This window comes from Pleurodeles waltl, chromosome 1_2, assembly GCF_031143425.1.
Source record: "Pleurodeles waltl isolate 20211129_DDA chromosome 1_2, aPleWal1.hap1.20221129, whole genome shotgun sequence".
NCBI classification, from domain to species: domain Eukaryota; kingdom Metazoa; phylum Chordata; class Amphibia; order Caudata; family Salamandridae; genus Pleurodeles; species Pleurodeles waltl.
This window is the reverse complement of record NC_090437.1, coordinates 9256817-9280042: the sequence shown is the minus strand read 5'-3', so window position 1 is coordinate 9280042 and position 23226 is coordinate 9256817.

Genomic DNA, 23226 nt, shown 5'->3' with positions numbered 1-23226 from the left:
CTCTGCTGGTGACTTTACCTGTGTGAAATTTCCTAGGCAGCATAAGACTCTAAGGTTCTGATTTATACTTTTTGACACAAACCTGGATTTCTGTCATTTTGGTCTTATTTTATTTATTAGATTAAGTTCTATTTTTCTAACCAGGTGTGATACATATTTGTGTGATGTTGCTTTCCCTGTTTTACTGTTTGAAATGTTGCACAAATACTTTACACATTGCCTCTTAAATTAAGCCTCCCTGCGCTGTGCCAAGCTACCAGAGGATGAACACAGGTTAAATTATGGGGTGTGTTTGTGACTTTGCCTGACTAGGATTGTGGTTTCCTGCTCGCTCAGGGTGCATACCTCTGGCAACCAGACACCTAATTTCTAACATGTGCTAAAAATCCTCTGAGGCAGGTGCCTGTGTAATTTTGTAGAATGTGCAGCACAAATACATGCACTTATTTTTAGTTATTTTTTAGTTCTTTTTAGTTATTGATCCGAATTGGATTGGTAACAAAAAAATGAAACACAGAAAAATGTTGTTTTATTTTTTGGGGGAGTGGAAGCAATGGGGAGTGGAAGTAACGATGTCTACAGAAACAATACAGGGAAGGATGGATGCATGGCAGGAGCATAAGGCACAGCAGAGAGAGTAAGCAACATGGGGAGTGTGGGAAGGGTGCTCAAGCAACATGGGGGTTGCTGGAAAAGGAACTGGTGAGACAGAATGAGGGCATGGGTGAGGAATGCAACACAGAGAGAGAAAATACAAGCAAGTGCAGCATGGAAGGGACATGGAGAAGCAGACATGCAGCAGTGGAACACGGAGTGCAAAGAGAGAGTACACAAAGGAGACAGTTTGAAAATGCATGCACTCCTATAAATTTCTTAACACAAAAGAAAATAGAAGTTCTTGAAAAGCAAGTAGAAAAAGCAGCAAAGTCAATCAAAAGAGATGTAAAGAGGGAATGGTCTATGGCAGCGTCAAACACAAGATTCAGACGTTTTGACACAAATTGAAAGCAGACACATGAAAGTGACCATTAAAGCAAACCAAAGATAAGCCATGGGGCAGTTCCAAGCCCGTGCATGTTCTTGTGGAGCAACAATAGGTCTTGCAACAAGCAACACATGCATTGTCAATTAAGCTTCCACCAAAAAAAGTAACAGTTCTGTTTATAAGAGGTCTACTTGTAGATGCGTTCGCTCAGTAGGGAGGTAAAGTTCTCTCAAGGTAAATCTAAAAACAGAACAACGGGGGGCGTGTCCAAGATGGCGGCGAGCTAGGACGTTCCCGTACGCGCTCCGCCGCCTTGGCCTGCAATAGCGTCTTTCGGCCCGGTGGGGGAAAGCCCGGAGGCTCCCCCCGAACTTTGCAGCACCCCTGGGGGTACCTGGCCGCATGGCAGGGGCCCTGACTCGAGCCGCGCCACTCCCGCGGGGAAACGGAGATCGGCCGTGGAGTGGGCCGAGAGGCTGCCTGGGCAGGGTGAGGAGCTTTCCCCCGGTAGCCTGGTGAGCGTGGCGCCGGTGGGTTGTGGGGCCTAGGGGGCTCCCTCTGGGCCACAGGAGTGGCTGTGTCGTGGAGGGTGCCCTGGCCTTCGGATGCCGGAGAGCCCTGTAGGAGAAGGGCGCCCTCGCCTCTGAATTTGGACCGGGCCTGCAGACCGGCGCTCTTCACCTCGGTGCCCATGAGGTGGGCTGTGTAGAAGATTGAGACCCTGGTAACTGACAAGGGGCCTGCTGACTGAACTTGGTGTTGCCACATCTCACCACCCACACTGCAATTAATAGAGGGCCCGTGTGCACGGCGGAAGAGGCAGCGGAAGAGGACCTTTGGAGGCGGTGGCTGCCAGGTGTTGGAACCGGGAACGGACCCTGGCGCAGTGGTACTTGCTGGTCGGTCTCAGACGGAGATTTTAGCGGTCTTGCAGGGCTGAATCGGTGAATCATGAGTAGGCTGACGTGATATGGCGATGTCTAAACCCAAACGAGAGCGCTCAGTGCGGGACATGCTCGCCGGGCCGCGCCTTCCATCTGGGAGTGCCGCGGAGGACCTAACTGCGGGGAGAGCCCTGGAGAATCGGGTGGAGTTGGACCCGGATGAGAGCTCTCCCGTGACGAAGGGCTTTCTGACCTCCCTGTTTGATTCGCTCAGGGGCGACATCCAAGAGCTGCGCAGGGACGTCTCTCAGGAGGTGAGGGAATTGCGAGGTGAGGTTACCTCCTTGGGTGAACGAGTTTCCCAGCTAGAAGATGGTGTGGACCCACGCGGGGAAGAAGTGGCGGCCCTGCAACAGGAGTTCGTACGCCTCCAAGAGCAACAGGACCTCCTCCAGATAACGGTTGAGGATTTGGAAAACCACTCCCGGCGACAAAATATCCGTATTAAAGGTGCTTCGCTTGGTGTTGAAAAGGATAGCATTGGGGACTACGTAGCGGACCTTTTTCGCTCTATACTCAGTCCGGACGAGACCCAGGAGGTGGTACTAGACCGAGTGCACCGTGTCGAGCGTGCGGGTGGCACTGGAGATCGCCCTCTGGACATTCTAGCATGTCTCCATAATTTTGTTCTCAAAGAAAGGATCCTACAGCGGGCCCGTAGTCTTCAGCAGGAACTCTTTCAAGGGCATGAACTTCAACTATTTCACGATTTATCTGTGCGGACTTTGCAGAGGCGGAGAGAATTTAGACCGATCACGGATCACTTGCGTGCACACAATGTGTCCTATTCTTGGGGCCACCCGTTCCGCTTGGTCTTCCGCTGGGAGGAGCAGCTCCGTCAAGTGAAGTCTGTTTTGGAAGCCAGCCGTATCTTGGGTCTGGAGGATCTGGGCAGAGAGGCGAGTGAGGAAGCGATACAGCCAGTGGGGGTCCTCCCCGGTGGCAGAGGAAAGAGAAAAGAAGGAAGGAGCAACGCCCGACGGCCTCGGAGCTGAGGTCAGAGAGAGAATCTGTGTTGAACAGTGTGGCTGCCGGAACTTCAGCCTAGTGGGGGCTGCCGGGGGTGCCCGGTATTGCTTCTGGCCGTGTGGCTGATACCATGCTGATCTTGGAAGAGGGTCGGGGCGGCGGGGCGTTGGACTTGGTTAATCAACATGGTTGGATATACTGCCCTGTGGAGACTTCACCTCGCGAAGATGGACGTCCGAGGACTTTTGTTTTCTATGCACCTGTTGTGCATGTTAGTTGCTTGTTGTTGGGTTTCCCTGCGATACTGGCTCCTTGTAGTGATACCCTTAGGTCTGGGTGCTCCAGATGGTCCGGATCTTTATCTAGGGGGTGGCCCTCTGTTGCGCCCTCTTATCCCTTGCGTGCTCCCCTCCGTATAGGACATGATCATTAAATGTATAAGCTTAAACGTTCGGGGACTCAATAACCCAACCAAGAGGTTAGCCATCCTATCTGCCTTAGAGAGATTGGGGAGTCATATTTGTCTCCTGCAGGAGACGCACCTGGTTTTAAAAGATACTTACCGTATGCGCTCTAAATGGTTCCCCAGACAGTTCTAGTCTTCGCTACCATCAAAGCATGCAGGGGTGGGGATACTTCTTTCACGTTCATTCCCTGGGGAAGTGATATCAAAATTGCATGAGGTTCCAGGGAGGCTTCTAGCAATGAGGTTCAGACTGGGGGCTTCTCCTTCACCATTGCTTCCCTATATGCGCCTAACTCCCAGCAGGAAATCTTCCTAAGACAGGCTTTGACTCCACTGCTCCAATCTCCTGATGGTGCTGTCCTGTTAGGGGGCGATTTTAATCTGGTGATGGACGGCGGCCTGGATCGCTCTGGTCACCGGTATGGGCAGACGGGTTCTTTGTCGGATGCTGGTCGACAGTGGCTGAGTGAGTGTGGCTTGGTGGATGTCTAGAGGAGTGCGCACCCCATGTTGAGGGATTATTCCTTTTACTCAGCAGCAACTAAAACATATGCTAGGTTGGACCTCTTTCTGGCAACACAGGAGTTTCTCCCTCGGGTTGGAGATTCAGCGATTGAGCCTCGAGCCTTGTCCGATCACGCCCCGATAACGGTTGAAATTCATGTGGACATGGTGCGGATAGGCGCATCGGGGTGGCGTTTTAGGTACTCAATGCTCCAGAATGGGGCAACGTTAGAGGCGATCCGAAGGGCAATAATAGATTATCTCAGCTTTAACGATGATGGGATCATAAGCGTTGCAACGCTGTGGGAGGCAAAGAAGGCTGTGCTGAGGGGAGGGTGATGTCGCTTTCCGCTGGGGACAATAAGGCAAGAAGCCGACTCAGGGAGGACTTAGAGCATCGAGTGAGCGTCCTGGAGCGTTCGCATAAGCACACTGGTGCTCCTAGAACTTGGCGAGAGCTTGAGAAAGTGAGGAAGCAGCTGAGGAGGTTGGACTGGGACAGGGCAGAGTATGCAGCAGTTCGCCTTAAACAAAAGTATTACGTAGGAAGTAAAAAGTGCGGGAGGCTATTGGCGCACAGGTTGAGAGCGCAGCGCGCGGCATCATTGATAAAAATGGTCCGCTCGCCCTCGGGAGCAGAAGCATATACGTGCGATCAAATAGCAGAGGCCTTTGCAGAATTCCATCGAGGTCTCTATCGGGCCGAGGAGCCTGGCTCTGTAGCACCAGAATCTTTCTTAGAGGGTATAGCAATTATCCCCTTGACTGAAGGGGATGCAGCCTCGCTGGATCAACCTATCAGGGCAGAGGAGGTCATATCAGCAATTGCACGGCTGCAGACCGGGAAGTCACCTGGCCCTGATGGCTTTTCGGGACTCTTTTATAAATCTTTCTGTACGGAACTGGTACCAGTCCTGGTGCGACTCTTTAATTCCTTTTGTCAAACTGGCGCCCTCGCGCCTAGTATGCTAGATGCTACTATCGTGGTTATCCCTAAGCCGGGGAAGGACCCCGAGGAATGCGCCTCATAGAGGCCGATCTCCCTCCTCAATATTGATGCCAAACTATTTACTGGCATTCTGGCACACCGTCTCAACTATTATTTGCCGGGGCTTGTGGATCCTGACCAAGCGGGATTTATACCGCATAGGCAGTGTAGTGATAATACCAAGTGACTGCTCCATCTGCTGGATAAGACCGAACGCTCCCGTAGGGAGGCGCTCTTCCTTTCCATCGATGCTGAAAAGGCGTTTGATAGGGTTCACTGGCCTTACCTCTTCAAGGTGCTAGAGCGATTCGGGCTGGGTCCTGGTTTCATGGCATGGATCCGCTGCATTTATCAGGTGCCTCGGGCGGCGGTTCGAGTCAACGGGACACTCTCTTGACCTTTCGTCGTCCAAAGAGGGACTAGGCAGGGGTGCCCGCTTTCGCCCCTCTTGTTCGCGCTCTACATGGAACCTTTGGCGCAGAAGCTCCGGGACAACCCTCTGATTAGAGGTGTGAAGTTTGAGGGAATGAACATCTTATATCGTTATATGCGGATGACCTCATCCTTACCCTGGCGGAGCCTACCACCTCTTTGCCCCCATTGATGGGAGTATTAGAGGAGTTTGGACGTGTCTCGGGATTCCAGATGAATATGCTAAAATCGCAGGCTATGGGCAAGTTCATCAGCGCTGAGCATGAAAGGGACCTGAAGGCCTGATTCAATTTCATGTGGTCTTCCTCGGGGCTTCTGAACTTGGGGATTGAGCTTGGTTCCACGGTAGCCTGCATGGCATCGCTCAATTACGCAAAACTAATACGGGAGGTGCAGTGTGACTTAGAGACTTGGGGGAGACTTAAACTCTCTTGGTTGGGTAGGGTGGCGGCAGTGAAGATGGCCATTTTACCACGTATACTTTATCTATTTCAGGCGCTCCCGCTGGAGCCCCGCCGCGAACAATAGCGACCCTCCAAACGACGGCCCTAAGATTTATTTGGGAAGGGAAGGCGGCGCGGCTACGGCAACAGGTGCTGTATCGTCCTAAGCAGAAGGGCGGGCTGGCGGTCCCCTGCCTCCTTCGATACTTCCAAGCAGCGCAATTACGTTTCCTCTTGGAATGGAGTCGGCCGTCTTCTGAGAAGCACTGGTGCTTCATGGACCAGGCAGTGGCTGGCTCCCACATATGGAAGGAACCCTGGCTCGGGCGCCGACACAGGGCACGAGGGCTGTATGTTTCCCTGGTCACGGAGGTTTCGATGCGAGTGTGGGATCGGGTGGCTGCCAGGGCGGGCTTGACGACCTTCCCGTCCCTAATGACTCCCTTGGGTGCGAACCCTGACTTTGGTCCGGGCCTGCAGCCGGTGGCATTGCGTCGATGGTATGAGGGGGGCTGTAAAAGGGTGGGATATTTATTCTATGAACAGGGGGTTATCCCTTTTGACCAGCTGAGGGAGACATACGGCCTAACTGAGGCCGATAGGATGATGCATTATCAAATACGACATTGGGCCCTGCTCCCAGCAAACAGGTCATTAATAGATAGACCGCTAACACCGTTTGAAAAATGGATTCTAATGAAAAAGGGCGATAAACGCGTGGTTTCCGAGCTCTATGCTCTTTTGCGGGGGAGGCCCGCCCGCCCAAGACTAAGGGTCAGTTGAGATGGGAGAGGGAACTGGAGAGAGAGTTATCGGATGAAGAGTGGGAGAGTATCTTTTATAGGGCGCACCACACAGCTTACAGTGCTGCAGACACAGAGACATCCGACAAAGTGGCGTCCTCCTGGTACTACACCCCAGCTAGGATCCATGCATGGGATCATGATAAATCTAGTCTTTGCTGGAGGGGGTGCGGTGGAGGGGGGTCGCTTGTGCATTTATTATGGCACTGTCCCAAATTATATAGATACTGGACGAACATAATAGATACTATTGACAAGGCTTTTGACACCCAGATTCCTAGACTCCCTTCGTATATCTTGTTGGGCCTCCCCAACCCTCTCACTTTTCCCCTGAGATCACTGAAGGGACTGCAGATGGCCTTAGCTTTAAATGCCGCAATAAAGCTGTTGCTGTCCTCCTGGGGGGCCGAGCAGATCCCGACAATAGTCTCATGGCTACACAAACTCTGGTTTATCCTCGCTATGGAAAAGCTCACCCTGACCTCTCAGCAGAGGAGCGGGGACTTTAAAGAACTTTGGCAACCATTTTAGCGAATTCTATCTGGGGAGTTCTCAGAACTGACATGTCCGACTTACTTGAGGGTTTTGAATTTGAATTGAGTGAAGGGGGCGATCTTTTAGGGGGGATGTATTCATAGGACCAGGTCTATACTGTAAAGGAGCCTGAAGCTGTTTGACTCTTGTGTTACCGGCCAGATGTGGGGAAACAAAGTTGTATATTGTATTTAAAGTTTTCTTTTTCGTTGCGCATGAAGTAAGCTGTTTCTGAACCTAAGTGTTTTACTTCGATGTGTTGCGTATGCGATGTTTTATAATTGTAAAATCAATAAACAGATTTGATCCATAAAAACAGAACAACGGGGCTCTGTTGCTTTATAACGCTAACAGCTACAGTAAGGGCTTCTATTTAAAAATCAGGAAATGTCCTACTTTTATTGTGCTAAGATCAGAAGAACTTTTCGTTTGGTTTCCTAGTGTTTTGTAAAATAAATGGTACATTTTCTGCATTAAAAAGTAGGAGTGGCAAGTAATCACATATTCATTCATCCAGTAGCCAAGTACAAGGTTCTGAGAAGCACGTGTTGTAAATTTGAGATTTTTCAAATGTTGTCATTGGTGGAAAACAAGTATTCGTGTTGATTGCTATTTCCTCTACCCTGCTGAGAACACTGCTTTCAGACATTATTGCACACGTCAGCAATCTGCATACTCAGATCACAGACACCGGAAAGAAAGTCCACACATTTTAAATTCTTGAAAGCTTTGTGTCTCTAAATTCCGAAGATGCCATTGCTTTGGAATAAAAGCTGAGAAACCAGATTGAACTGAACTGTTTGTTACACAGTAGAAAGGAGTGTTAGTCGAAGTAGTCAAAACTGGTTGCATCCTGATTCTGTCAAAGGGATTATGTTAATTCTAAAGAGCATTAACACCAACACGGGAGAACAAGTTGGTACAAAGGTCATCGCTGGCTGTAGCTGTAGCGCGAACAGTCGGATTCACTGGAGCTTTGCTTTGGTGGTCACGGCAGACTTTTGTGGCTGTGTAGTGCAATGTGAAGATCTCACGTTGCTGGCAGCTACTGTAACAACAAGCATTTGCAATGCAATAGGGTCTTGCATTTCTCAGAGTTACAGCTATTAGCAGTTGTAAACTCCCAACCGGATTTTTCTTGCCACATTGAATAGAAAAAAAGGGCGCGATCGTGCTGCTAAAGTTCACTCGTAGTGAAACCGATCTGCAAAAGTGCAATTCTATGTAACCGGCAGAAGTGCAATTAACTATGTAACTGGGTCGATGTTATGCAAAGCGCTCGACTTCTGCCAAGCGAGATCGCGCTGCAAACAAAAGATAAAAAGTAGTCCATAAACCTGACGGGAAACAGCAAGCATCGCATGTTTTCAGTACTTGGTCCCTGCGCTCGAGGAGGGCTAACCACTGGAAAAGGCATGACGTATGCGTGCCTTCCACTATTGAAAGCAAGCAGATTTTAACAGGCAAGCCTAAGAACCAATGAAAGACACTGACTTGACGTGGACGGGGCTCCGAGCCCTTTTCTAACTCCTAAAGCGTCTCGCAAGCAAAACGCATGCACAAGCGCATGCGATGCAGGCTCGACCCTAAAAAATGTTGGGATAAGCGAAGCTTTGTGTAAGTGGTCGTTGCATGTGGCAGAATCTCTGTGTGAACGGGTCTCTTCACAGTTGCAAAGAGTCCAAAACTTCTGAATTCCAGGAAGTGCCAATTTGACTAATAAAGTAGTGCAGTGTTAAAATATCTGCTGCAAAGAACGCATAACATGCAGATCACAGGACTGTATTTTTGTGGATGGCTCAGTGGTCACTGTTTTTGTCACAGAGATCCTTTTGTTTCAGCAGTTCAGAAGTTACAATTCTGATGTGGTGCAGTGACTTATGAACTGATATCAAAGAGCTGCATGCAAACTGCATAATACAGTTTTCCCCAGTCTTTCAGTATATATTCCTTTTGTTGCTAAAAAAGTGTTTGTTTGGGATATGCATTCTTATTAGGAAAGCAAATCTTAGCTAGGGATTAAAACAAATGAAATGCATGTGAAAGAGGGTCTAAGGCGAGATGAAGGGCACTGTTGGAGGGTAGTAGTGATGCAATCCGTGGAGGAGGTCACTGGCAGGCACAAAAAAGATTGTTGCTTTGGGCGCCATCAACACTAAAGCAGGGCCTGTTAAGCACAGTGTGTGTAAGCTTATTTTGCAGTGAATTACAAGGACTGGAAATTGAGAACACCCAAACAAATTACAAATAGAGTGTTTGCCCTTCTTATTTAAAGTGGCTGATCTAACTTAACAAATGAGTTGTCTGTGCTGTGATCTTATGTCGATTACTGTACTTTTGGTTGAAGTGCGTGCTGCAATCAACTGTAAATGTTCCAGGACAGATGCCAAGAAGCATTATGTTACAGCGAACTGAACTGAACAGACAAAAAAATGCCTGTGAAGTTCACCCCAAAGGCACACAGGAAGTCTTTCAACAGGAAGCACCAAGGGGGAACTGACACTTTTGAAAACCTGGCATTTTTTAAATCTGCTGTTTGACTAGTCTGCTTTTTGCTTACAGTGTGAGTCAGACAATTAATTAACCTACCATATAACAATGACAATGTACAGAATTTCAAAGACTTAGGCCCTCATTACAACCTTTCGACCGCCGAGCGGCAGCTTATGCGGCCGCAAATCCGCCGGCTGCATTACAACATCCCAGCTGGGCCGGCTCGCCTGCCGGGCAGCAGGGATGTCGGCCGTAACATTGCAGCCGGCTCCTAATGGAGCTGGCGGTGTTGCGGCCGTGCGACGGGTGGAACTGCCTCCGTCGCGCTTTTCACTGTCAGACAGTGAAAAGCAGGGTGGGGTTGTGCCTGGGGCCCCCTGCACTGCCCATGCCAAGTGAATGGGCAGTGCAGGGACCCCCAGGGGCCCCGCGACTCTCCTTCCCTCCAGCCTTTCCATGGCAGTCTCTACCGCCATGGACAGGCGGGCGGGAAGGGGAGTCATAAGCAGCAGCAGCTGCCCTGGCGGATTATAACCGCCGGGACAACGATGGCGGGAAACCGCCGGTCCCGGCCTTGCGAATATGGTGATTTGTACCGCCAGCCTGTTGGCGGTACAATCGCCTAAACAATCCTGGCGGTCTTTGACTGCCAGGGTTGTAATGAGGGCCTAAATGCCTTCTGTAATCAATTGAGGAACTCTTGTTCTTAAGTTGAAGAGGCTGAATATCCACAAGTTTCAGCTTTTCGGTGACCGCATACACTGGCTTTAAAACTCTCTTACAAAAACCATAATATTGTAGACAGGAGATTCTGAGTTGTGATATTTTCTTTTCTTTTATTCAACAGGTTATTGCTTGGCCAGCATATGGACCAGTTGTGAACCACATTCTCTTTTAGTACCCATAACGTCACAGCTACGCTGGCATAATTATTTTCTCGAGCCCCTAGTTTTGGCTAAAAACCTCCCCAGTGATGTTTCATTCCGAGGCAGGGCTGGTCTATAGTTCTACCCCTCATATACAGTTGAGATTGACAGCTCTAACTCATACACACCTTTTGTGACATACCACATATGGACAAACACAATGTTTTGCATAAAGTACACTAGTATAGTCTTGATTTTGGGAGATACAATTTATGCAGTTCGGAATGAAAATGATGATGATAGAAATTATCCTTGCCCTTGCTGCCACCGGTGTAGACATAAAACTACAATTCCCAGCACACCTTAACCCTCTTCCTCATTGGCTCAGCCTTACAGATGTGGCACGATGTAAGTGGTACGTGAGCTACTTTTGGAATTGACAGTGCACACCTGAGAGAGCCAGCAGCTCTTGTTTGGAAGCCGCTCCACTGTTAACGAAAACCCTGAGTTTGATTCTGATTCCTTCTAATTGAAACACAAGAGACTATTTTTCCGCTCTTAGAACTGCAGTTATCACTATTCAAGATTCCACGTGTTTATCTCACAGCACTGATTGCCATTAAACAAAGTGAAGCAATTACAAGATCCCAGGGCTGAACACAACCGACTTTAATATTAGGTTTGATTCTGACTCCAATAATCCTGACGTAGGAGGTAACTCTGATATATCTTTATTCGGGACATACTTCAGTGACACCAAACCATTCAGTGTAAAAGGTCATTTGTTTAGGACAGGAATGTAACAATAATGCATAACCTTACTTTCAACGGAAAAACCCAACTTTAATAAAGCCCCCCCTTTTAACATTTCCTCATTCATCCTTTCACTCAAAACCCACATTTTTCGCTACCATTCCCCTACACACTCCCCTTTCCCTTTCATGCCCTACTTGCTTCATGCATCCCCCACACTCTGATCCTTCACCTGCTTGTTTTTTCCCCTGGAAGGGTGGCCAAGCATGCATCTGACTCTCCACCCTCCCCCATCTACTGCCTCACTTTCCATCACAAACGTGCCCTAATTGACATTCACAACTCCCTACCTACACTTCCTCATTATGCCCATACCTCGCTACACACCCCACTACTCCTTTGCCTGTTGTGGGTGGGTGGGCAAATTCCGCCCCGCGTGATGATTGGTGCGGAAAGAGGCCGATCCCTCCTCCCACACCCCTTTAATTCCCCCTCCCCTAGTCCCAGCCCCACCCACCTGCTTCCAATCCCATCCCTTCGTCTTTCACTTCCGCTTCCCAGAAAGTACCCGCGGAGAGACTAGAGCGAGTCTCTCTCTCCGCAGGCCCCTCCATCGGGACACACTTCAGTGACACCAAACCATTCAGTGTAAAAGGTCATTTATTTAGGACAGGATTGTAACAATAATGTATAACCTTACTTGCAATGTAAAAACCCAACTTTAATAAAGCCCCCCCTTTTAACATTTCCTCACTCATCCTTTCACTCAAAACCTGCATTTTTTACTTCCATTCCGCTACACACTCCCCTTTCCCTTTCATGCCCTAATTGCTTCGGGCATCCCCCACACTCTGATCCTTCGCCTGCTTGATTTCCCCTGGAAGGGTGGCCAAGCCTGCATCTGACTCTCCACCCTCCCCCATCTACTGCCATCCAGCACAAACCCACTTGGCGTTTTTCTGCCCCGCCAAAGATGGAAAAAAACACACTACTGCAACCTTACTTCTTTACCTGCTCTCTGAGCCATATCTTCTCTCCCCACAAGTCCCCCACCAATAACCTCAGATCCGTCAGATAATATGCATTTCCTAATTCAGACAAGTGCACTCCATCTGCCCTGAAAAGTGCCTCATCGTGCTCTGTGATGTCCTCATGTTTTAAGATTTTTATCCCATGTGCCCAACAGAAAACCCTCACAGCTCGATTAAGCTTCTTGCGAGCCCGCTCCATAGCTCCATGTTTGACAGCCCCTCTCCACGCTCGTTGAGGCACAAACTCTGTCCAAACCAAGTAGGTACCATGCAACCTCTGTTTGAGGATCTCCAAGTCTCTCTGCATGTGTTGCAGTAGTGTGAGCCCTGACAGTTTCACAAGGTTGTTTTTCCCCAGATGAATCAATAGCAAATCAGGACAGCCCCAGTTCGGCAAGCTAGAAGTTATGAAAGGAAGCAGATTTCCCCACCTCATGCCGCTTTTGCCCCACCAAAAAACTTCATGTTGATTACTAGGGAGTCCCAAAGCCCGTCTGTAAATCTGCTTTTCCGCAAACTTCGCCGCCCAGAGGATAAAGGAATGGCTGACCAGCCATGTGACCATCTTGTCCTTCCGTGGGCCGGACACACACCCTGCGAAGAAAAGGAACTGTAATAATGGTCTCAAAATTTGAACCCACACCCCAACAACCCCATGTTAAACTTGACTAACCAAAAACAGTTGCAAAAAACAAACAAGCCCCTTTAAGGCCTCACATAGAGCTCGCATCATCTAGACTTCCATCTCCCTGTAGCCCTGATCTTTGCCGAGTCCCAACCCAAATGCACCGCAGCAGTAGCCGCCCCAATCCGAAATGAATGTGTGCCAAAATCAAGAGGGTGGCGACCCGTCCACCTTAAAGCCATTCTTAACACTTGCAAAAACTGGAAACTGGTAAGCTTAGCACCAGACCTATGTACAAAAACTCCATTCTCTCTTAAAACACCCCTCACGCCACAGAAACTCAGCCATTCCAAGACCGGACAAGCTGTAACATTACCACCTTTCTCCAGCCATACCCGTTTGCCTTTCCCTAACTGATCAGTCGTGGATCGCCTGAGCCAAATACCCAAATGTTCCCCATGCAGACAAACCTCCCCGACCTGCACACCTACCTCTCTCCCCACCCCCAACAGTTCAGACACTCGAAAAGCACCAAAAAACATCCACACCATGCATAGACTGAACAAAGCCAACTCGTAATCATCTGTGCAACACACAGGCAAAACTTGCAACAGTTCCAGTAATATGTCAAAAGTGATGGGCTCTCTTGCCGCCCTACCTGAAACTGACCCGACCCTATCCCATCCTTTCAGCATCTTCCCCAACAAATCATCCTCAGCTGGATCAGAACCAAAAAACAACTTCCCATAAAAAGAAACCCCTGCCAATTTACCACCAACGGTCGCGGGCGACAGCCCTTTCCCAATCATGAAAAGCACAAAACACAACGTGCATAACTCAAATTCTTTAGCATTTTGTAACCAAAAATTGCCCAAAAACAACTTGAAGGATTGAAAATCCAACCATGCCAGTCGGTAACTCTGCCAAGTGGATTCCGCTAAGGACATCTCCACCAGCCTAGTGATCATCACGCCCCCCCACTCCCAAATGTCTGCCGGGACCGCAGTCTTGTTCTGCTCCGCTCATGGTGCCAAACTACGAAAACGTTGCCACTGTGAATGAGACAGGGAATCTGCAATCTCGTTGTATACCCCAGGTATGTGAGCAGCTTTGAAGATAACACTTAATGACAAGCATTGAAGAATGAACTGGCGCAACAAGCACAACACCCTGAGGTCCCTCGCTCTCTGCCTGTTGACTAACTCAACGACTGTCATGTTGTCAATCCAAAAAAACACTGTCCTATTAGCGAGCTCATGCCCCCGTACTGCCAATGCCACCAGGAGTGGAAAAAACTCCAGAAAGGCAATGTTCCTCCCCTGTTGCAGCCATTGCTTGGGCCATGCTTCCGCGCACCACCTTCCGTCCCATAAAAAACGAAATCCCGTGGCTCCTGCTGCATCTGAAACAATTTGTAGTTGCCAAACTGTATCCTCATCGTAGAAAAACATGGATACACCATTGAAGTTTGTCAAAAAGGTTTCCCACACCCTGACATCCTCTCGCAATCCTACCGATACACGTATCCTGTGGTGTGGCAGTACGGCTCCAGACATGGCTAAACCCAAACACCTAGAGAACTTTCTACCCCCCCACCACATTGTAAGCGAAATTAAGATAACCCAGCAGCTTCTGTGCTGTGCGCAGATCAATCTTGCGCAGTACCCGCACGGTGCCCAAACATTCCAGCATTTCTTCCACCTTAGGCGCTGGAAATCTGTCAACCAAAGCATTCGCATCTAATTCTATACCCAAAAAGGTTAACACAGACTGTAGTCCTTCTGTCTTCTCGGGAGCCAAAGGCACTACCACCTCTTGCGATAACTCATGAAAAGCAATCAGTGCCCCCCCACAAGCCCCGGAACTAGCTGTACCTACAAAAAGAAAATCGTCCAAATAGTGAGTCACTGTACGATGACCACTCCTTTTGACAAAACCCATTGTCAAAAAGCGCACAAGAAATGGCCCAACCCATAGGGAGGACCCTGTCAACATAAATTGCCCCATCGAATTACATACCCAACAAATCAAAATCCTCCAGGTGCGTGGGCAGCAGCCTGAAAGCCGATTGGATGTCGCATTTTGCCAACTCCGCACCCTTGCCACACCCCCTGACCAACTTGATGTCATCGTCCACAGATGCGTAAACACTCTAGTATCCTCTGGTGCAATGAAATCCTTAACAGAGGAACCCTCCGGCCATGAGAAATGATGGATCAGGTGAAATTCACAAGTCGCCTTTTTTGGCACTACTCCCAAAGGAGATATCATCAAATCCTTACTTGGCCATTCATAGAAAGGCCCTGCAATTCTGCCCAAACACACCTCTTTAGCCACTTTGTCCTGTACCACTTGTGGCATCTCCTTGGCAGACCGCAAATCGTCTGCCCGCCGCCTCACATGCGGACCCTGGTAACTGACCCGAAAACCCTCTCAAAAACCCCACGCTAACTTGCAAGCTGTGGCCCTATCTGGGTAGCTGTGTAACCAGGGCAGAAGAACCTCCAGCCTAATTGGTGTAGGAGCCCTTTGGCGCAGGAGTACCCTGCATGCCTCTTCCCTTTGACACTCTCCATTGCTCTGCTGGGCTGGAGAGGGAAAAACATTGTGTAACCGTGTGTCGGCCCCTGCACTTGGAGCAATCATGCTTACACTTGCAGGGCTGTCTTGAACAGAAACATTTATTAAAGTTCCAACAGGCTCCTGTCATGGGTACAGGGGTCCGTTGACCAACACCTGCCTCCCCCCCCTGGGCGGGACGGGCCTGAAAAGGCTTGTAAACCACAGGAAGGCCACTTGCAGTGTGTGTAGACGCCGTGGACTGTGCTGACACCATCCACTGTATCCACAATTCCGGATCTACGTCTCTCCAAGGCTTATCAGGATTGACACTCACCCTAGCTCTGAACTCTTCATCATAACTCAGCCAAGCGAAACCTCTGAAATGCATCTGGGCTTTCCTTATAATATCCATGTATTTAAATAGCGCTATGGCCCTGTCTGGGAACTTCTCGCAGTATATACTTGCAAAAATCAAGAAGGCTGAAGTCCAGTTATCCATTGTGATTCGAACTCTCGGCCTACGCGCTAACTCCCACTCCTCTTCCTTGGAGACCTCCTTGGCTTGTATGTCCTTATGTAGGAGCTTAAAAACGTCCACATATTCATGTTTGCATATCCTAGCCTTTGTTTTATCTGCTACATGCGAACCCAAAGGCATGGCCAGACCCATGTATGGATGCCTCTTCCTGTGTCCCCCCCCATCTTTGTCCTCGGACCCCGTGACCTCCCCAGTCACCTGGCTTCCAGCTTCACTCCCGGCTGTTGTATTTGCGTCCTTAGCCTTTGCACTGTCCCCAACCTGCAGAACCCCTTTCGCAGTTGTATCATAAACCGAAAAATCACCTACCCCTATAGACTTACATGTACATGTCCCACTGATACCAGAACTGTTCCCCCAGACCGACCACCATCTCCCTTGTTCCCCTAACGGCCGTGCAACTTTCTTTGACCCGCGACCATGTGCCAGACCTTTCCGCACCTCCTGTGGTCCGCCACCAGACATGCGATCCTGCAAAATAGAAACAGAAGAAGGGGTTACGCAGCTCGTGCGCCCTCTCCCCCTCCCTTTACCGCTGCTTACCTCTGCCTCACGAATCTCCCCGTCCTCCCACTCATCCATATCCTCACCATAATCGAGCTCCACCACATCCTCCTCATCCATCTCACACCTGCTGTGAACACCACCACTCATCAGCAAATTATTTGACGAATCTTCTTCCAGAACCTCATGGTGCACACCATCTCTGCATTGACCCTGATCCTGCGGTGTAGAGAAGGCCGCCGAAGACCCCTCTAGTGCTTCAGACCAACGTGCAGAGGCCGTGTTGCGCCCCGTTTGCATCACCTTCTTTCTGCCAGCCTCATACACTGGCAGTGTCTGCCCGTGCCCATCGTGGCCGTGTGCGCCAGTGGCGCTCACCGCGCTGCTCAAACCTCCAGCCGCACAAGCCTCCTGACCCCTCCCAACCTCTACCTGCCGTACCCAGACCCAACTCCCTCAACCTAATTCCTGAGGCGGGGGTCCCATCCCTTCCAACCCTTCAGCTGCTCTCTTTAGCTGGCTGCCTTGTGCCCCTGCCCCATCCCTGTCCCTACACAGCTGGGCCCACCTCTCTTCTGTCTCCACCACAATACGGCGCTGTTCTTGTATTCTGGCCTCCAGATCCCATGCCTCACCCAAATCTCACCTGCTCTGCCTGCCCCCCCCAACTCTGTCCCGACTGACACCCCTCCGTCCCCACCTTTCCACTCCCTGCCTTGACAGGCCCACCCCCTGACTTACCCGCACTCTTACCATTCCTTTTCATGGGGGGCCCAGAGCTCTTCATTAGTGCTGTACCACCCTTAGGGAAAGAAAGATCTAAAGGGGCCAACTCAATACTGGGCCCAGGCAACTCCTGTTCTCCCTGGTCACTAACCATTCCAGGCCCAGCAACTCTGACCCCACTTCATCTACTACGTCTTTTTCCCCCTGCCCTGCTTCCCCATCCTCTGTATAATTAAGAAGGGTGGACGCACCTCACGCCCTTCCCCTGCTGTTTTTTTGGGCTTTTTAGCCGTCTCTGGGGATGTACACGCAGCTACCACAGCCACGATCTGGCCCGACACGCTGCTCGTCAGCCGCACCATGCCGACTAAGGCCTGGTCAAGTACACCGGGCCTGAGAAGGTCGGCTCAGCAGGCTTCGCCAAGAACATGAAGCGCAGCCTTTACTGCTTCAGCGTTGTGGCCTGTTGCCATGGCGCTGAAGAAACAACTGACCCGTAGCTAGTATTCTCTCCAGCAAGGCCGAAAGCCAAATGTCGGTGAAAAATGGAAAAAACTTGCCTGCACTTAATACTATCGTCCCGGAGAAATTCTGCTCCGCGTGATGATCGGCACAGAAAGAGGCCGATCCCTCCCCCCACACCTCTTTTATCCCCCCTCCCCTAATCCCGCCCCCACCTACCTGCTTCCAATCCTGTCCCTTCGTCCGTCACTTCCGCTTCCCCGAACATACCTGTGGAGAGACTAGAGCGAGTCTCTCTCTCCACGGGCCCCTCTATTGGGTATTAACCACTCGAGATTGTGCTAAATGTTCTAGTTTAATCTATGATTCCTATTACTTTCCCACAGTAGGACAGTGCTAACAGCTTTGCAGTAAGGTGAGCTCTCAAACGGGTATCATGGGTGCACTCCAACCCACTTTACTCAAATAACCATTATAGGCTCTGATGTTTCCTTCTTCCCCCACACAGAGTACAAAAGGCTACAGCTAGTATTGACTGAATGTGCCCACCCCCATTTCCAGTACTCAACATGATTCTCAACAAATAAGTGAATACATCTCAACATAAGTAAGAGATTCTAAAAAAATGCACTTTGATTTAATCCACGTTTGTTTCACGCATTGACTCATGTTTTTACATAGTCCTGTAGGACAGTCATACTAGCTGAAGTCCTGAGGAGACCTCTAAAGGGTCAGAGGTCGAGATGCATCAACAACTGAACTAAAAACATTTAGGTCCATATTTAAAAGAAAACGGCGGACTGTGATTTTCACAATGCAGGGATGTGCCATATTTAATTGAATTCGGCGCACCCCTGTGTTGTCCCCTGCGCTGGTGCTAAATTGAGCTGCCTTGCGCCAACTCAGGCATCCTTGCACCATCGTGCAAGGATGTCTGCGTTGAGGTGTTTGATTGTTTATGTGTGGGAAGGTGTCCCTTGCTGCACATAAACAATCACTAATAGCGATTTGATACATCTGTGTGTGCTGCAGAATGCAGCCCCCACAGAAGTGCCAAATCGTCATTTTGAAATGATTGTTTATGTGCAGGAAGGAAGACCTTCTCCCACATAAACATTCATGTCTGGCATTTTGCTCTTTCTATGTGTGATGCAGAATGCAGCACGCATAGAAAAAGCAAAACACGAGGAAGAATAAAAGTATTCATCCTCGTTGCGCCTTGCTAACGTCACCTCTGGGGTGATTAGATTTTGGTGCTGCCTCAGATTTATGAAATCTCGTATATCTGACGCAACGTTAAAATGCAAAGGGTGTTGATGTAATTTCATAGCATAGCATAGCATAGTGAAAAAATGATTCTTCACTCCAAAGTAATTAGAAACATCCATAAGTCACAAGGCATACCTTTGTTGTTCCAGTGCTTTAACAGTTACCACGAGAAATACTATGTTTACTGAGTGGAAATAGCAATTCCAAGAGTCTGAAGTTCAACAGAAGTTATAAATAGCTACTGAGGCAAGCATAGATAGAGCCTTTAGATGCACGCCCTTTCCTGTTCTATTGTCTGTCAATAATCATTAAATGTGCGGTGAAACCAACGGGGTAGATTAAATTACATACAAATAATACCGGGATCAAAGGACTAGCGCAAACTATTGCTCTACAAGCAAGACAGAAGGGATGTGTTTGATCTTTAGTGAAAGGGACTAACAGGCTATACAATCTGTTGAAAGCTACGCCACACCCTCAACAGCAAACCCATAGGTGCTTGTTTGTTTTGTTTCACCTTCTACGCCATCCCCTGCCTAGTGTAGTTGGCATGAGAAAGGGTTTTGTTACTAGATACGTACCTATTTATTTACTGAAGGAAGGATCATGGGTAATAAGGACAAGCATTGGCAAAGTCAGTATGTTTGACGTTCGTACTGTATGCTGTTGACTTTGCTGGAATTTGTGTACTAGGGAGTGAGTGGAGACAAAGGGCCTGATTTAGAATTTAGTGGGCATGGTTCTTTGTCATAAGCATGGCAGAGTACCCTATCTGCAAAACCTTTGGTCTATCTGCTCTACTTAGACCCATGTGGACTGTCATCTTTATTTTGATGGTGCGCCAGCTAGCACCACTGTCTTAAAGCTTACTCTGACGGGCTAACGGAGTAAGGGCTACCTCTCCTATTTAGGGTTGACGGTCTGATTACTTTTTTCTTTCCTTCTCCTCAGGATATACCTGGCAGTACTGGACAGAAAAAGGAGAAAAATGACCACTCCCTCAGATCCAAGTTCCAGGGTGTGATGGTCATTAAGTTTTTGTTTTTCAAACACACACTCCGAGTTTGAACTTTGTTTTTGAAATACAAAAATGTATAAGGTGCTGCTGCCTGAGAAAAGGGGGTTCAAGCGTCAAACTTACAGCGCCTTTAGAGCAACAGCCACAGCGGCGATCCTCTAAAGTCACATAGATCACTGCTGGGCCGGTGGTGATGTCTAAATATGGTGGGTGGTGGTCTGCCAGGGTGGCAGATGCAAGGTTCTTACCATCCTGACACATGGCAGTCTACCTCCAAACTTCCAGTCAAGGCCTTAAGCATTTGAAGTATATCTAGTACAGAAATAGAGGATGGCTTTCTTTTCCTTGGCATCCATTCTTCAGATGCTTTTGTCAGTGCTCGCTCCCTAGAGAGACTGACACTCTCCTACTTCTTAGAGCATCTGAAGATTCTCATTATGATCTGACACTCTAATGCCCGTCAATCAGTGCTGCTTAAAACAGAAAGTAAGCAAAAGGACAAAGTTCACATCGGTTGGAAATGGGCCTTTTTGCAGAGTTATCCCCAAATGTTTTGCCTTCTTCCTCCTATTTTTTCTCATCTGTTTTTGCTAGTTTTAGGACTCTGGACACTTTACCAATGCTGACCAGTGCTAAAGTGCAAGTGCTCTCTGTCTAAATTGGATTGGTGATTGGTTTATCCATGATTGGAATATTTGATACTAGTAAGTCCCTCGTGAAGTGCACCAGAGGTGCCCAGGGCCTGTAACTCAAATGCTACTAGTGGGCCTGCGACACTGATTGTACCACCCACATGAGTAGCCCTTTAAACATGACTCAGACCTGCCACTGCAATGTCTGTGTGGACAGTTTGTACCCACTTGTCAGGTCCAAACCTTCCCTTTTATCTACATGTAAGTCACCCTTAAGGTAGGCCCAAGGCGGCACCATGGGCAGGGTGCAGTGCATTTAAAAAGGTAGGATATGTACTAGAGTCCTTTTTATGTCCTGATAATGAAATACTGCTAAATTTGGTTTCCACTATTGCAAGGACTATCTCTCACAAAGGGTAACATGGGGATTGCCTTGAAATATCTTTTAAGTGCAGTTTCCCTTTGGGCGCAGATAGAGATCTGGAGTTTGGGGTCTCTGAACACCTAATTTAAAAATACATATTTTTGTGCAGTTGGTTTTTAGGTTGTAAGTTTGAAAATGCCACTTTTAGACAGTGGCCATTTTCATGCTTAACCATTCTGTGCCTCTGCCTGGCTGTGGAATACACGTCTGGGTCAGACTGACAGTTGGGCTGCTTGTGAATTCACTCTAGACAGTCACACCAAGGGAACTGAGTTGTGTCCTGCATATCCTGATGGGTCTTCCTGGGCTACAGTGGATGGAAGAGCTTACACTTGCACCTGAATAGGGGTTTGCCCGTCCTTAAACAAAGCAGTCTCCATCCCCCTGGAGTGTGACTGAGGCCAGGACAGGGAGGGGCAGGGTCTTGTGCACTACAAAGACTTTCCTATGAAGTTTGCCTACTTCAAAGGCAGAAATGAGTGTAAGTATTGGATTGCTGACCCCACAACTTCAGAACACTTCTGAACTGAGGATATTCTGCCGGGGAGAATAGCTGGGCTTGAGGACAACCTGCCACTCTGCCTGTTGCTTTGCTGTGCTGGCCTCCTGCTGCTACTTCTACCCTGGGAGTGAAAGGACTAGACTTTGTTTATACATCCCACTTTCCAAGGTTCTCCAAGGGCTTGAAATGAGCTTGCCTCCTGTTGTGAAGTCTCAGAGACATCAAAGTCTTCACCTGCCAGTGCCTGGGCTCTTCTCTTATAGAGTCCTGACTTGCCTAGTGGTGCTAAATCCAGTCAGTGGGCCCTTGGAAGTGGAAACTGGTAAACCTAAAGAAAAATCCATGCATAGCGGCCTTTACAGCAGAAAAATCGATGCAGAGCCTGAACTGTGCCTGCTTCAGCACGGATCCATCGTTGCCATGAATCTGGATTTTCCATGCATCATCCTTGGGTATCAAATCTTCAACATTAGTGCAAGGAACAAAGGTAGCGTGGCCAGAAATCGACACACTAGGGAAAGAATCAACACATCGCCTACCCGGCGGGGTAAGAATTGGCGCATAGCCTCACTTGCGAGTAAGGAACTAACGCATTGCTTGCTTTTCTGACGCATCACCTCTCCTGCTGCTTTATTTGTGACGCATACCAGGTACTTTGTGCTAAAAAACACATCCATTGATTTCTAAGGATTAAGACTCTTTAAGGGATAACTTTATTTGTATACATTCAACTTTTGTTGTTTTGTTTTTGTTTTACTCAGATAAATATTGGCTGTTTTTTAAACTGGTCTGGAGTACGTATGTTGTGTTTTTACTGTGTTACTGTGTGTGTATGTGTACAAATACTTTACACATTGCTTCTGAGATAAGCCTGACAGCATATGCCAAGTTATCAAGGGGGTGAGCAGGGGTTATCTTAGATGTGTGACTCCCTTACCTTGAATAGAGTCAGGGTCCCTACTTGGACAGGGTGTAAACAGATTGCCAACTAGAGACCCCATTTCTAACGATATCCATGTTTTTTAACTGTAGTCTCAAAAGGTGTTTCCTGTAGCCATTCTGCTCCCAGCATGCACGGTCCAGTAGCACTAATGAATGTTTTAGAGTGTGTTATCATTTAGAGAGTGCCTTGCCTCATTCTTTAATACACTCCCTATTTCCTGGTACAGACACATTATTTGATGCTAATAACTCCATAACGCTATGTCATGCATCTGATGTGCTTTAAATATAACTTCAAACAACCCAGAGAGCAGATCTTAGAAACAGAAGGGTTGTGGCTTCTTGACCTGAAAGAAGTTATTGTCAAAGGAAACTGATTATTGTTTAAGGGCTTAGCATCTATGTCATTGTCATATACTTATCTTTAATCCAAAGTCCAACTGTTTGCAAAGTTTATTTGATAAATCAAAGATGAGGTGTGTGAGTCTATGAGTGGGTCTGAGTGGGTGCATGAGTGTCTGAGTGGGTATGTGAGTGGGGGCATGAGTCTCTGAGCGCATGTATTAGTGAATACATTACATGAATGAGTCTGTGAATGTTATAAAAAAACGTTTGGCTTATTCGCGAATATCGCGCATGGTGAACAAAAATCATTTTAAACCCATAATTTTACCCTCAAACGCCCCTTTATCGCATCACTGGGGTCAGGGTACCGCCACCCTGACCCCTTATGCTACTGTTCAGGTTGTGGCCAACCAATTACAGTGCTTCTATTCATGCGCACATTTCTAAATGTTTGCAAACATTCACA